Source organism: Sceloporus occidentalis, unplaced genomic scaffold (genome assembly GCF_023333645.1).
Source record: "Sceloporus occidentalis isolate IW3139 unplaced genomic scaffold, rSceOcc1.0.p SCAF_14, whole genome shotgun sequence".
In the NCBI taxonomy this organism is placed as follows: domain Eukaryota; kingdom Metazoa; phylum Chordata; class Lepidosauria; order Squamata; family Phrynosomatidae; genus Sceloporus; species Sceloporus occidentalis.
The window spans coordinates 17,460,324-17,474,219 of record NW_028316994.1 but is presented as its reverse complement, the minus strand read 5'-3'; the positions used below and the strand labels follow the sequence as shown (position 1 = coordinate 17,474,219).

Genomic DNA, 13,896 nt, shown 5'->3' with positions numbered 1-13,896 from the left:
TTTAGAAATATACTTTAATACCCAGAGTCCAGCACTGCAGGAGTGTCGTTGAGTAGTAGGGCACATATTTCACACACACAAAGTCTCTCATGTGCCAGCTAGGATGGAAAAAGAATTCAGTGTATGAAATTCTGTACTCCACACCCACTGATTCAATGGCTTTCAAATCCATGCCTTGAAAATATCCCCATCTAACCCCCGCAAAAAAAATTCCAAAAAGTAAACCTTGATTTTATATAAGGGACACCATTTTACTACCCCATTGTATATAATGGGATTTGAGCATCCAAAAATTCAGCTATCCACAGCTTGAAAATATCCCTCCCCCCCCCCCCAAATTCCCAAAAGCAAAACTTGATTTTGTCATTTTATATAGCAAATACTATATAGTACTACAACTGGCTTGGAGATTGCCAATACTGTACAGACGATACTGAATACTATGGAAAAACCAAGACTGATACGGGTTTTTGGATCTTTGGATCCTATTCAGAGGTTGTAAAGGTTACATTTCTGGACTGCAATTCTCAGAATGCTCCAGGCAGTTTAATCTCTGCTCCTGACTCTCACTCTCTACAATGCTAAAAAATTTAGGAACGGAAATAAATTTCATTGGGGGCAGAATTCCTATTGGGAAGGCAACATCCTCATTTTGCTCTCCCTCCATACTTACACTTCAGCCCTGGCACTGAGTTCCAGAAAGAGACCTATGGACCTCTAAGATTATTTGCCAGTCCAACCATGCTCAGAGCCACACCTCAAACTGGCTCATCTCTGAACAGCAGACATGGGAATCATGTGGCCCTCCAGATGTTGTTGGACTGTAGCCCCCAGCATCCCATATCCCACAAGGATGAGGAATGCTGGAAGCTGCATCCCAGCAACATCTGGAGGGCCACACAATTGCTGTCCTTTCAGTAAAGGAACTGAACCCAGTTTGAACATTTCTAGCCATAGGTTGCTGGAAAGACCCAAAGTAAATGGTTCCAGGATTCAATTTTGCAAAATTTCTGAATCAACCAGGTATGCAATTTCCAATTTGGCAAGGGTTTCCATTTTGCCAAGCATGGATCCATATGCATTCCATTTTGGCATCCCCAAAAGTATTGTGTCTCTCTCCACCTGCTCTCTTTTTTTGTTTTGTTTTCCTTGCCACTGCCCAGTCTGTCTAGCAGCAGGTGAAGGGAAGAACTGGGACAAGTCCACCCAGTTTGCCAGGGGTCAAATTCTGGGGGCATCGGCCTGCCTGGTTCTCTAACGAAACCTGAAAGCAAACACTCAAGAATGCAGGAAACAAAAAAACTCTGCCACCAACCTGGCTGGCTAAATAAATAAGATGTTGGCTCCAGAGTGATCAGGATGCTTTCTCCAGTCTGGACTGTACAGCAGTGGCCGCGACAGTGGCATTTCCCCCAAAAGCATCCCATAGAAGGCAAAGAATCACCTGTACTATACACCAGACTCCACGCAGGCAGCTGTTCGGACCAAGAGCGACCCTTAGAAGAGAGCCAAGGGGGCCTTAGCTTTGCACGGCCAAAGCAGTGTACTAAAGGAGCTCAAGCCAGGCCTGGCCGCCATTCTGCCCTCTGGCGGCTCTCTAGCTGTCGGACCTACCAGACAGGAAGGGCTCCTTGCGTGCCCAGCCAAGGCAGTGGCCTAGAAAGTTCACAACAAGCGCTCTCTCCTCTCTGTGTGTGTGTTGCGCTTACTGCTTGCATTTCCGTCTCTTGCCTTCAGTGTCCTGCAAAGCATTCAGTTATGAAGCAGTGGGTGGAGTGTGGTATGCGCAGGCAAAGAGATTTTCTCTCTCCAGTGCTTGAATCCTCATACTGCTTTTTGATCATGCTCCGGATTAATTTGGAGATGTCACAACCAGCTCCTGCAAAGTTTCCTGGCCGCTCTTCTCACTACTCCTGCTGGTCTCCTTCTTCTCTATCTTCTGTTAAACTCCTGCCTGAATCAGAACAACCTTCTCATCCATCACTGCTCTTTTCTCCGCAAGACAGCATTTTCCCAGCCCTGAATTTCCAGCATCGTTACATGTTTCCTGGCCTACTAATGGTACTCCAAGCTCCATTTGCCATACTTCAGCCTCTCCGCTTCAAATGCCCTGGCCAAGGAGATCAGGGTGGGGAACGAGGTGGTGGCAGTGTTCAACATTTTGAACCCGGTACTTTATATCCCATTACAACAGCCTCTGATTCTGGAGTAACATTCACTTCAGCAAGGCAGAGCTGGGAAGGCCTGTGGGCCTCCAAATGTGGCTACCCTGCATTTCACATCAGCCTCAGCCATCATGGATAGTGAGGGACGATGGGAATAGTCCATCAACACCTGGAAAGCTTTCAGTTCCCCATCCCTGCTCTAAAATGGGGGTGGGGATTTGATCCACCACTTCAACTCCCAAAAGCCCCAGCCAGCATGACATACCGTGAGGGAATACAGGAGCTGAAGATCAAAACATCTGGCAGGGTACAGGTTCTTCAGCCGTGGCTTTCATGTTTTTAGACTGCAGTTCCTATAATCTTTCATCAGTGACTGTGTCTGCTGGGAGATTTGGAGAAATGGAATTCAAAAAAGGAACTTCTCAAGCTGTGTCTGCATTGCCTGGTCCCAGTATATTGCAAAGCCCCCATTTTCCCCACATGAATTCTACATGAATGTTTAAAGACTGTTCCTCAGAGCGCTGTGACTTTAGGATGGAGGAGATGGAAACACTGAAATTGGGCACTACTTATCTGGAATGCAAGTAACACTGCCATTATTGCCAGCTGATTCTGTTTTTTTGGACAGGAAATCTTTTTTTATTCACCCAAGACTTTTAGATTTCAGATGGCAACAGCGTTAGTCTGTTGAAACAAAAAGATCTCGTGTCACCTTTGTTGTTTTGCGCCTTCAAGTCATTTCCAACTTATGGCAACCCTAAAGTGAACTTGTCGCAGGGTTTTCTTGGCAAGATTTGCTCAGAAGAGGTTTGCCATTGCCTTTCCCTGAGTCCCTGCGACTTTCTCAAGATCCCCCAGTGGGTTTCATATCCAAGCTGAGAATTGAAACCTGCTCTCCAGAATCGTAGTCCAAAACTCAAATCACTACGCCACGCTGGCTCCCAATTTTATTTGTAAGCTTTCATGGGCCTCTTCAGGTGCATGCAGTTGCCAGATCATCCTAAACAGATTAGGTGGACAACCATGAACATAGCCATCAGAACAAATCATACAGGTCATAAATTTTATCTTTATGGTCTTTTGCCCCTCAAAGCAGAGTGCCAACCATGTTAATTTGGGCCTTGTGAAGCCAGGCTGACATCTTACACTGATGGATTCTGCTTTTCCTCTACAGCAAGAATGAAGACCTGTGGCCGTACAGATGTGGACAGGTTGCCGTTCTCAACATAGCCAGTTTTAGGATTATGGGACCCATAATCCAGGAAACATCAAGAGGGCTACAATTACCCACATCATGACTGGCTACTCCCTCTTTTCACAACACAAAATGTAAAACAGACAAGCAGAAAAACACTTACTATCCCACCAAGGAACGCTTTTGGGTGCTTGGATTATGTATTGTTTCAGTAATTTTTATACAGTGGGCCTTTGCCCTCCACTGAGGTTCATTTCCAGGATCCCCCTGAGGGCATCAAAATCCATGAACACTCAAGTCCTATTATGCACAATGGGAGAGTAAAATGGTGTCCCTTATGTAAAACAGCAAAATCAAGGTTTGCTTTTTAGAACTTTTTTCCCCTCACTGTGAAGAAATCTTGCCAAGAAAACCCCAAGACAGCACGGTGTAGCGGTTGTAGTGTTGGATTAGATCTCTGGGAGGCCAGAGTTCAAATCTTTTATCAACTATGGAAACCCACTGGTGACTTTGGACAAGTCAGCCTCAGAGGAAGGCCATGGAAAAACCTCTCTAAAGAAATCTTGCCAAGAAAACCCCAAGACAACTAGAATAGTGCAGTGGTTGAATGTTGGACTAAGTCTCTAGGAAACCAGGATTCGAATCCCCATTCTGTCATTGAAACCCACTGGTTTACCTTTGGCAAATCCCACTTTCTCTGCCTCACAGGAAGGCAAGCAATGGTAAACCTTCTCTGAAGAAATCTTCCCAAGTAAACCTTGGGAGAGTTTTGCCATCAGCCAAAGTTAACTTGAAGACACGTAACAACCAACAACAGTTGTCCGCCCATGTTGTAGACACAAAGTTGATGTTAAGAGGTAGCAGTGTGTTTGCAAGCCACCTACAGCCAGATCCAAACCTGGGATATCCCAGCTCAGAAGCCTGACCATCATCACCCACTTGTCTCTGGGTCACTTTCAAGATCTGTCCAAGACATCCCCTTCTTGATGAGTGTCAAATCCATCAAAAGTTCTTCTCAGTTGCATGAGAGCTGCCGCACCATCTTGCACAGGCCTTGAGAAAGAACATCATGCACCCTAAGTCTTCTGCGGTTTTTCCTGCTTTAAGAGACAATTCCTGGCAGGATGCAAAGTGCAAACAATCCCCTTTTTACCAGCTGAGCTGACCACAAGTGCTGATATTTCTAAATTCCAGAGCCATGACTTGGCAGCCCAGATCAGGAAAACAACAAACACAGAAAAACCAAAGCTTTCTCCCCAAGTCCTTCTAAAATCACTGCCCCAGTCTTGTCATGTTTTCCCCCTCCTTCATGAGAACTAGAAGCCTCAAGGGCTTACTGAAAATAGATGCCAACATGAACAGCACCTTGAGGGAGCACCAGCCAGCCAGCATGCACCCACCCCTTGAAGCAAAAAATGCTGCAGGACACTTATGTCGATGTGGAAAGACCATTTTATTCATAATATTTGATTATAAGACAAATGTCAACTTACAGGAGGAAGGGGAGGGTGAAGAAGAGGAACTGGGAAGAAGTGTTGTCACCGCTGTGGGAGCCCCCGGAAAGAGGCTCTTGTGCTCCAAGCACCTCATTAAAATGCAAATGTAATCAGAGGCACTTTAAGGCATCAGACATCCGTGACAACCAGATGGCACTGGTATTTATGAACGCACATCAGTGCTCCCTGGAGAATGGAAGATTTCTCACAAGGAGGCTTGTTGGAGGAGGGAAAGCGGGTCAAAGGGAGGGACCTGGCCTCAGTTGACCCTGTATGTTTGGGGTGTATCTTTAGATGCTGCAACGTGGGGATTTTCCTGATAGAAAGTACCTACAGCTGCATTCCAAAGTTGGTTGCACTCGAATAGCTCAGAGAACCATAATTCAGCTTTCAGAGACTCGGTTATTTATTTCCTACCTCTCCCCCGCACCCCATATAAACCCATCACATCAATTGGCCACAACAGGATTATTTTTTATACATTGTTTGTCAAAATTTCCTCCACAAGTCCTTCCACCCTCCTTGCCCAACCCACTTGTACCCCATCCTAGGATCCAAATCCCTTTTGGATCTACTTCTGTTCACAGCTTCCCTGTTACTGAATTCCACAACACCTTGCCAAGCCTAAAATCCTTCACCCCACATCACAGCTGGCACCCTACACTCAGCCTGTCAAAGGGTCACCAACCCTGCCCCCCATGAGGGCAAAGGGGTAGCTTGAAAGAAAAAGGGACACACATGCCAAGCAAGAAGGAAGCCCAGCTCCTTTTTGCTGAGGCAAACCCATGGCCTCGCAGCCATTTTCAGCATCGGCTTTGCTGGCTGGAAATCTCAGAGTGGGATGGGATGGCCGAAAGCGCCGCAAAGAGGTTAAATGATGTGTTCGCGCCATCTGCTGGGAGACAGCAAATAGAAGCAGCTGGGAGAGGAAGGAAAAGAATGACCAGCTGCTACAACACATTTGTACCCACTTCCCCCCATTTCTTCTCTCCCTGACATTTTTTAACCCCCCTCACTATCCATAACTACAGTCTCTCCCCAATTAAACCCAAAATTTGGGTGTTATTTTGAATCTAGCTCCCAGGAACCCCAAGAAATGACCACTGGCAGGCTGGGGAATCTGACAGCTGTAGTTCAAAATACTGTAGTCAAACTTTTCCAAGCTTGGAGCAGATTAATCTAAAGGGAGAGCTGTTCTAGAAAACAATTCTTATAGTGCCTAACTGTGGATATTTTTACTGTCACCCACATTCCACATTCTCAGCTGTCTTCCTCCCTTGCAACTCCAAGGTCTAGCATTTACACTTCCCACAGAAGTGGGAATGATGGGGCCCTTCTGATGTTGACCTGCAGCTCCCAGCATGCCTTGCCATTGCCTAACCTATCTCCTCTCCACACAATTGAGGACTATTCCTTCCTTGGCTAATTTTAAGGCCAAATTGAAGACACTGTTGTTTAGGGAAGCATTCCAAATTACTGGGTGTTAATCTGCTGCTTACTTTGTCTTTATTGTATACTAGCTAGTATTATTTTAGAGATATTTTAATCATTTAATGTTGTTGTTTTAGATTGTACGTCGCCTGGCAGGTTTTTATTCTTTTCTTTTATTTGACCCTTCCTATGTAAAGTGCTGTGCAAACTTTACAGCTGTTAATAAATGTTAATAATAATAATAATAATAATAATAAGGCGGCTGGAACTTGCAGGCCAACAACATTGGGAGAGCAACATGGCTCCCAACCAGCCCTGCTCCACACCCAAAATCAAGGTCTGCAACTAACACCAGAAGATGCCAGTGCTTTCTCAGCTCTGTATAGTCTATCACTTCCTAAGGCACCTAAACACCTGTTTCTTGTATCTACTTTCCAGGTGTTCTGGCCACTAGAATTAAGGGGAATATCAACTACAAGAAGACATTTTTCTCATTGGAAACTCTCATTTGTGGAATCCCCTCCACAGATACCCACCTGAAATCAGCAGAGATATCCCTTTCCACACCATATTCTCAGGTATACTGTTCCTGCTGTTACTCTCCGTTTCAAAATATGTTCACAAACATTCATATCTAAACAGTTCACGGATATTCATAAACAAATGCCTAATAAATATTGTATGTTATTGTTTCCCCATGATTATAAGTGTACAGTACTTTCCACCTCTTCTTACATTTTATTTGTGTGTTTTAACTTCTTTTCATAAACTGCCCTGGAAGCTAAACTCAAGAGCTGTGGTACATAAATCTTTTCAAAGTATATTAAAGACATCTGCTGCTGCTCCTAGATATGTGAAAGTTTTTCTCAACTTTATCAAGAACATCGTTCTCATTCCTCATCCAAATATTTAGTTATTACCTTCCAGATCTTCCTCTCTTCGGACACGATTCCTCAAAATCATTACTGTTTTTCCTGGAGGGGAGAGGAGAATTAAGTGGTTTTCCCTATATTGTTCAGCTGCACCTTCTAACAGTTTTCACCCTTGGCTATGCTGACTGGGGCTGCTGCCAAACTGCAGAATGACGCTGCTTTAAATGCCATGGCTCAACGCCACCCAATCCTGGGATTTGTAGTTTGCCAGCATGGTGTAGAAGTTTGAGTGATGGACTATGACTGTGGAAACCAGGGTTCGATTCCCAGCTTGGTCATGAAACCCACGGTGGCTCTCAGCCGTAGGAAAGTCACACTCTCTCAATCTCAGGGGAAGGCAATGGCAAACCGCCTCTGAACATAGTTTTTTGTGGGTTTTTCAGGCTATGAGGCCATGTTCTAGAAGAGTTTATTCCTGACGTTTCGCCAGCAGCTGTGGCTGGCATCTTCTGAGAAGCTGCTGGTGAAATGTCAGAAATAAACTCTTCTAGAACATGGCCTCATAGCCCCCAAAACCCACAAAAAACTATGGATGCTGGCTGTGAAAAACTTCGACTCCACTCTTCTGAACAAATCTTGCCAAGAAGACCCCATGATCAGCTAGCCATAGGGTTGCCATATATCGGAAATGACTCGAAGGCATACAGCAAGAACAGCACGGCACCAAAGCTCTCTCACAGAGCAGGCCAAGTATCTCCTGAAACGACACACAAATCCCAACACTCCATAGCATTGAGCCATGACAGTTAAAGCAGTGGCAAACTGCATTAATTCCACAGCGTACATGCAGCCTGGGGCTGCTGGGAACTGCTGTTCAACATCACCTGGAATGCCCTGTTGATCCCACCACTGCTTTCAAGAAACTTTTCCAAGTTTAATTCCCTCTCTTAATGCCATTTTTCCTTGGGTCACCAAGCAGGAAGCCTCACAGCTCTCATAACCTGATCCCTGGGCCAAGTACTCAGGTGCAAACTGGGTTCCAGCCCGGAAACCTGCCTCTCTTGAGCTTTATTACAAATGAACCCTTCCCTTCCCCAGTATCTCCCCAAACAACCCATGTTGATTTGCCCCAACTCCCGTCCCTGCCAGGACCTCCGGATCCCTTTTACGGCTCTAATACCCTCACTTCCCAATTAGAAAGTTGTGCTTCCCTCTCTGAGTATCCTCCTTACAGCCCCAAATATTTTCCAGTGACCCTTCAGTCCCTAAACATATAAAACTATTATTATTATCATCATTGTTACTTGTACAGTACTGTATTATCTGAGTCCCAGTTTTGGAAGGAAAATGGGATACAAATACTACTTATTATTATCATCATCATCATCTAACCCCAAACTATAGATGTGGATCGTGTTAATATGTGTATGTGTTGTCATTCTAAATGGATGTGTATTTTAACGGAAGTGTTTTAACTTATGTTTGTCTCCTCGTTGTTGTTCCCTATCTCAATCCATGGGGAGAGGCAGGTAATTAATAATACCAACAACATGATGATGATAATAATAATGTCCCAAATGTGTACCTTACAGTGGCCCACCAACCACAACCCAAATCCTCCCTCAAAGGGGCTCAATTACCCATCATAACCTCACCACTTGAAGCCCCCCCCCAGTTCATATATTGTGACTCCTCTGCTACCCTTTAAGCCACAGGTGGGCAAAGGGCAAGCCAAGGGCCATATGTGGCCCCTCAACCAGTTTTTGTGGTCCTCAAACCCTCAGGCCCTAAACTCACCTCTCTGACTGATACCAGCTTCCCTAAAACCCAAAGAGAAAGCCTCGCTTTGGCTCCCAAAGCCACCCCCAAAACCAGCCCCATTACAACCCAATGCAACACCTGAGATTTCTCATCTCAGACACACACACACACACACCCCATTTTATATAGGCTTCTCAGGCCCCTGTTTTATACAGGTTTGTCAAAACCCCTTTTTATATAGGTTTCAGACCTCCTTTTTAAACAGCATTCTGAGATCCCCTTTTTACATAGTTTTCTCAGAACCCCCCCTTTTTTTATATAAGCTTCTCAAACTCCCTTTTTCTATAGGCTTCTCAGACCCCCCCCCCCTTTTACATAAGCTTCTCAAATCCCTTCTTTATATAACCTCCTCAGGTGCTCCTTTTTCTATAGGCTTCTCAGACCTCCTTTTTAAACAGGATTCTGAGACCCCCTTTTATATAGGTTTTTCAGGCCCCCGTTTTATGTAACTTTCTCTTCTGCCCTTTTTCCATAGGCTTCCCAGACCCTCTCCCCCTTTTTATGTACAGCTTTCTCAGATGTCTTTTTAGACAACCTTCTCAGACCCTCCATTTTAAATAGGCTTCTCACTTCAAAAGTCGGAAAGTCCTGCCTTCCTATATTACCAAAAGCACCCAAACTACACCCTTCTCTTTTACATATCTATATATCTATATATACTGTACCTCGGAAGCCTCCCCACTCCTGGGGTTGGGGAAAGTATTTTAATTTTAAACACCACCTTTTTTTTTGGGGGGGGGGTCTTAACCCAGGGTTTGTTTGCTTGCATTCAGGTCAACGTGGGTTTACCCCAATGTAAGACTAAATCGGAGAATTCAGTCTCCAAACGCGGCTCAGAGGTTAGGGCTGCTATCTGAGGTAATGACTTGTTCTTCTTTCCTTCCTTGAACTCCACATTATTTGACCCAAATCCCTAAATTTGAGAGCCAAATTAGCCCCCATAACCTTGATTTTACCCCTTTTGTGGCTATATCCATTGTTCATTGGCATCCAGGGCCCCCTGAACCCCAAAATGCCAACCTTGCCCCCAATTAATGCCCCCCATCTCGACACCCCTCCTATAGTCGCCATCTCCCCCTCAACCAGCAGCTTCCATAACCCGCAAAGGCGTAAATCCCGCAAATCCTAGCTCTCCGTACCCCCGAGAACGCTTTAGCTGCCTTCCCGGGAAGGCCCGACGCGGTTCCGGAAACAGGCCCCGAAGCCTCGGTCTTTCCTAAGCAGAGCGCCCGAGCAAACGCGCGCCATCTCCCGCGACGCCAACTACTTGAGCCCGAGGCTTTCTAGGCCGCGCCCCGGAGCGTTCCAACCCTCTCCGCCTTGCTCTCGACAACAGCAAGCCGGGCGCAGAAGAATCCCTCTCTCCACCCTCGGCTTCCTTCGGCCATTTCCGGCAAACTTCGGACTGTAGCCACGCCCCCGGCCTCTGAGCGAACCTTTCTCTTTCCCCGCCCAGCTCGGCTTATGAATAATCAATTAGGGGGGGTGTTGATTTATGACGAGGCCCCGCCTTCTTCTTCCAGACTGTACCATTAGCCAAAAAAAGGGGGAAGGAAGGAAATAGTCAGATTAAATCAAAGATGGCTATCATTCTTAAGACATTTTGGTCGGTAAAAATAAAAGGGTTTTGATCTGAATTAATTTTTTAGTGTTGGAAGGAGCAGCATCTCAAAATTGGGATTTTTGAAAATTAGCATTTTACTTCAATCTCATCTGCACTGCAGAATTAATGCAGATTGATACCGCTTTTAACTGTCATGGCTCAGTGCTGTGGAATTCTGGGACTTGTAGTCTGTCGGTATATTTTAGCCTCCGCTGTCAGAGAGCTAGTTCTTGGTGCCACTGCAAATAACAAATCCCATTGTTCCCATTAGGATGGAGCCATAGCAGTTAAAGTGGTGTCAGACTGCATTAATTCTGCATTAAAATATATTATTATTATTATTATTATTATTATTAAAATAATAATAAAGAATTATTTATTAAAATATGTAATAAACTGCATTAATTCTGCATAAAAATAAATAAAAATAAACTGCATTAATTCTGCATCAAGAGAAGCATAGTGTCTGGATCCAGGGAAGTCATAGTCCCCCTCTATCCTGCTCTGGTCAGGCCCCACCTGGAATACTGGGTCCAGTTCTGGGCAAAACAATTCAAAAAGGATGTTGAGAAACTGGAGCCCTGTGTCCAAAGGAGGGCGACTAAAATGGTGAAGGGTCTGGAAACCATGAAACCCTGTGAGAAGAGACTTAGGGAGCTGGGGATGTTTAGCCTGGAGAAAAGAAGGTTAAGAGGTGATATGATAGCCCTGTTTAAATACTTGAAGGGATGTCATGTTGAGGAGGGAGCAAGCTTATTTTCTGCTGCTCCAGAGAAGAGAATCATAGAGTTGGAAGAGACCGCAAGGGCCATCCAGTCCAACCCCATTCTGCCATGCAGGAAATCCAAATCAAAGCATCCCCAACAGATGGCCATCCAGTCTCTGCTTAAAGACCTCCAAGGAAGGAGACTCCACCAAAATCTCCAAGGAATGAACAGCCCTTACTTTCAGGAAGTTCCTCCTAATGTTGAGGTGGAATCTCTTTTCCTGGAGCTTGCATCCATTGTTCCTGGTCCTGTTCTCTGGAGCAGCAGAAAACAAGCTTGCTCCCTCCTCAATATTACATCCCTTCAGATATTTAAACAGGGCTATCATATCACCTCTTACCCTTCTCTTCTCCAGGCTAAACATCCCCAGCTCCCTCAGTCGTTCCTCATAGGGCTTCATGGTTTCCAGACCCTTCACCATTTTGCTTGCCCTCCTTTGGACACACGGGTCCAGTTTCTCAACATCCTTTTTGAATTGTTTTGCCCAGAACTGGACACAATATTCCAGGTGGGGCCTGACCAGAGCAGGATAGAGGGGCACTATTACTTCCCTGGATCCAGACACTATGCTTCTCTTGATGCAGCCTAAAATCGCATTGGCCTTGTTAGCTGCTGCGTTGCACTGTTGACTCAAGCTCAATTTGTGGTCTCCTTGGACTCCCAGATCCCTTTCACATGGATAAGTCTCTCATTCAGCCAGGCGTCCCCCATAATCCTATGTGTGCATTTCATTTTTCTGCCCTAAGTGCAGTACCTTACATAGGACCCGGAGCAATGGATGCAAGCTCCAGGAAAAGACATTCTAGTTCAACATTAGGAAGATCCTGACAGTAAGAGCTGTTTGACGGTGGAACACACTCCTTCCTTGATGGAGAATGGTGGAGTCTCCTTCCTTGGAGGTCTCCAAACAAAGGCTAAAAGGACATCTATCAGGGATGCTTTGATGGAGAGTTCCTGCATGGCAGAAGGGGGTTGGACTGGGTGGCCCTTGTGGCCTCTTCCAGCTTTAGGATTCTATGAAGAAAACCCCATAAAACTTGGCCTTAGGGTTGCCATAAGTCACAAATGACTTGAATAATAATAATAATAAGTTTTATTTATAAACCGCTTTTCTGCAGTGATCAAAGTGGTGTACATATAGAAATTGCAATTACAAACTACCAAATACAGACTAAAAATTGCAATACATAAATAAAACTTCAGTAAAAACAGTTATACAAATTAAAACCATTACATCAAATAAAAGCTAGCTGAGTGCAGTCGATAATACAATACATATCGGGGGGGGGGGGGGAGTCACATGATATCAAGGAGCATCGAAAGAAGAAGGTCTTGAGTCTCTTTTTGAAGAGATCCAGGGAGGTGGTGGAGCGGAGCTCATTGGGAAAGGTGTTCCAGATCCCAGGGGCCGAGATGGAAAAGGCCCTTTGCGAGGTTGACACATATCTCGCCATCGGGATCCTCAGCAAATTCTTCCCGGCCGACCTGAGTGTGTGGGGCGGATTGTATGGGGAGAGGCAGTCCTCCAAGTAACCTGGGCCCAAGCCATTTAGGGCTTTATATTGAAGACCCTTGCAAACCAATGCAAAAGATATCCTCCCCAGTATACCATCTTTACTAAGGACAGAAACAACATGCAGGCATCTGACTAACGTCTCCAATTGGTTTTCCTCTCTCCTGTTTGGTTTGTAAGATCTTGCCTGATGAAGAAGAAGCTCATGGAGCTTCGAAAGCTTGCAATCAGTATATCATGCATTTCAGTTGGCCAATAATGGCATCAATGATGGATTTCGGTTTGGATTTGTCAAATGGCCAACACAGCTCCCCCTGAATGTTGTTAATTATAGAGTAAGAGAGTTTGTAAACTGTAGGCCATGGAACTGTAATCTTAGGATTAATTAGAGTATGTACATTTTAAAGGAGTTTCATTCACATGTATGTATTCTGTGTTATATGTAGGTATGTATGCTATGTACATAACATGTAGTTTTTTGTGATATGGGTCTTATGAGCGATATATATATGATCAATAACATTTATTTAAAAACTACATTTCCCAGAATTCCTTAGCACTGAGCCAGGGCAGTTAAAGCGGTTTCAAACTGGATTATTTCTGCAGTGTGTTTTGGACCTAAGTGAAAGAAGAGGAAGAAGAAGAAACCCTTTTCATGTGAATTCAGAGGCATTGCACCGTTTGTCTGGAGTGTTGTTGTTGTTGTTTTGTTGTTGTGTGCCTGGGAGGAAGCCCAAATACACTTCGCACTGGCTTTTCCCTCAGCCTCCTCCTATCTTTATCTCCCCCCCGCTCACGAAATGGTTTCGCCCTTTCCCCACCCGCGGCCCCGCCTCTTGGACTCTCCCTCCTCGGCTCAGCTACTCCCTTTCCCAGTCGTCGACGACGCAAGCTTAGCCACGCCCACATCGGGCGACGTCGCCCTTGCCGTTCTCCTCCTGCAGCCCCGTGGAGGGGGGCAAGTCTATTTAAGGCGGCGCTGAGGGCGACTGAGCTCAGTCGCGCCGGAGAGCGCGGAGGGAGAGGATAGGAG

The 13,896-nt window shown here is 45.3% G+C and overlaps 1 protein-coding gene across 1 annotated transcript in view; it reads right to left on the bottom strand.

Moving 5' to 3' along the window:
* The window catches only part of ZBTB4 (zinc finger and BTB domain containing 4), a 50,997-nt gene extending 40,694 nt beyond the window's left edge, over positions 1 to 10,303 (bottom strand). The window contains exons 1-2 of the mRNA XM_089479833.1: positions 10,120 to 10,303; positions 7,208 to 7,261 (exon numbers count right to left, since the gene is read on the bottom strand). The gene's annotated coding sequence lies outside the window, so the exon portion shown is untranslated. The remainder of the gene's footprint in view (positions 1 to 7,207; positions 7,262 to 10,119) is intronic.
* Positions 10,304 to 13,896: the final 3,593 nt, after the last annotated feature.